The sequence below is a fragment of the Suncus etruscus genome, chromosome 11 (genome assembly GCF_024139225.1).
Source record: "Suncus etruscus isolate mSunEtr1 chromosome 11, mSunEtr1.pri.cur, whole genome shotgun sequence".
NCBI classification, from domain to species: Eukaryota; Metazoa; Chordata; class Mammalia; order Eulipotyphla; family Soricidae; genus Suncus; species Suncus etruscus.
Window position 1 is genome coordinate 94899457 of NC_064858.1, and position 2555 is coordinate 94902011.

General features: G+C 39.7%; 1 non-coding gene across 1 annotated transcript; it reads left to right on the forward strand.

Annotated features, from left to right (window-relative positions):
• Positions 1-439: 439 nt before the first annotated feature.
• On the forward strand, positions 440-546 carry LOC126023520 (U6 spliceosomal RNA). The gene has a single exon (XR_007500637.1). It is a non-coding gene; the product is annotated as a U6 spliceosomal RNA (small nuclear RNA).
• Positions 547-2555: the final 2009 nt, after the last annotated feature.

Here is a 2555-nt window from a genome sequence, read left to right on the forward strand (position 1 = left end):
TTGGTTCGAATCCCAGTGTCCCATATGGTCCCCGGTGCCTGCCAAGGGCTATTTCTGAGCAGATAGCCAGGAGTAACCCCTGAGCACTGCCGGGTGTGGCCCAAAAAACAAAACAAAACAAAACAAAAAACCCAGCAAGACTGAAAAAAACTTTTTGGGCCCGGAGAGATAGCACAGCGGCGTTTGCCTTGCAAGCAGCCAATCCAGGACCAAAGGTGGTTGGTTCGAATCCCGATATCTCATATGGTCCCCTGTGCCTGCCAGGAGCTATTTCTGAGCAGACAGCCAGGAGTAACCCCTGAGCAACGCCGGGTGTGGCCCAAAAACCAAAAAAAAAAAAAAGTATAGGGGTACCTATTTTTCCCACATACTCACCAACTTTTGGTAATAAAAGACTATTCCTTTAGCCCAATTTCATGTATAAAAATAATGGAATGATGTGCTCACTTCAGCAGCACATATACTAAAATTGGAACAATACAAAGAAGATTAGCATGGCCCTTGCGCAAGGATGACACGCAAATTCGTGAAGCGTTCCATATTTAAAAAAAATAATGGAATACTTTGCTCATCTTCCTAATTACTTATTCAAGTCTTTAAAACTCTCTGAACCTACGCAGCTCACAAAATTAGAAAATGACCAACAAAAGGAACCAAAACTAGGGAGACAGAAGGAGATAACAAAACTGAAAACAGAAATCAATGAAGTGGAAACCCAAAAAACAATCCGAAAGATCAACGAAAGCAGAAGTTAGTTCCTTGAAAAAATAAACAAGATTGATAATCATTGGCAAAATTCACAAAGAAAGAGAAAAACCTGATAACCCATATTAGAAATGAAAGGGGGGTGCAGAGAGATAGCATGGAGGTAAGGTGTTTGCCTTTCATGCAGGAGGTCATCAGTTAGAATCCTGGTGTCCCATATGGTCCCCCCGTGCCTGCCAGGAGCAATTTTTGAGCCTGGAGCCAGGAATAATCACTGAGCACTGCCGGGTGTGACCCAAAAACTACAAAAAAAATTTAAAAAAATGAAAAGGGGGATATCACGACAGATATTTCAGAGATCCAAAGGGTAATCAGAGACTACTTTGAGAAACTTTATGCTGCTAAACATGAGAACCTAGAAGAAATGGATAAATTCCTGGACACTTATAACCTTCCAACTTATAAGTAAGGAGGATGTAGCATATCTAAACACCCCTATCACTATGGAGGAAATTGAAACTGTAATCAAAGATCTGCCTAAAAAGAAAAGCCCAGGCCCAGATGGATTTACTAATGAATTCTTTCAAACCTTTCAAAAGGAGTTACTACCAATGCTAGTCTGGCTCTTCCATGAAATTGAAAAAACAGGAACACTCCCAAACAGCTTTTATGAAGCCAACATTACCTTGATACCTAAACCAGACAGAGATGCTGCCAAAAAAGAAAATTACAGACCAATATCCCTGATGAATGCAGATGCAAAGATCTTCAACAAAATCCTGGCTTAACATCCGTAAATCTATCAACATAATACAAAACATCAACAACAAGAAAAATAGAAATCACATGATCATCAATAGACGCAGAGAAAACATTTGATAAGGTCCAACACCCATTCTTGATCAAAACTCTCAGCAAGACGGGAATAAAAGGAACTTTTCTCAATCTACTTGAAGCCATCTACCACAAGCCAATGGCAAATATTATCCTCAATGGAGAAAAACTAAAAGCCTTTCCTCAAAATTCTGGTACAAGACAAGGCTGTCCTCTCTCACCACTCCTCTTCAACATAGTACTGGAAGTACTTGCTATAGCGAACAGGCAAGAAAAAGATATCAAGGAAATCTAGATAGGAAAGGAAGAAGTCAAGCTCTCACTGTTTGCAGATGGCATGATACTCTACTCAGAAAACCCTTAAGACTCTACCAAAAAGCTTCTAGAAACAATAGATGCATATAGCAAGGTGGTGGGCTACAAAATTAACACACAGAGATCAATGGCCTTTTTACACACCAATAATGATAGGGAACAGATGGACGTCAAGGCAATCCCATTCACATTAGTGCCACACAAACTCAAATATCTTGGAGTCAACTTGACCAAAGACGTGAAGGACCTATACAAAGAAAACTATAAAGATCTGCTCCAAGAAATAAGAGAGGACACATGGAAATGGAAACACATACCCTACTCATGGATTGGCAGGATTAACATAATTAAAATGGCAATACTCCCCAAAGCATTACACAGATTTAATGCGATCCCTCTAAAGACACCCATGACATTCTTCAAAGAAGTGGATCAAACACTTATGAATTTCATCTGGAACAATAAACACCCTCAAATAGCTAAAGCACTCCTAAGGAAAAGGAGTATGAAAGGCATTACTTTCCCCAACTTTAAACTGTACTACAAAGCAATAGTTATCAAAACAGCATAGTATTGGAATAAAGACAGACCCTCAGATCAGTGGAATAGGCTTGAGTTCTCAGAGAATGTTCCCAGACATACAAGCACCTAATTTTTGACAAAGGAGCAAGAAATCCTAAGAGGAGCAAGGAAAACCTCTT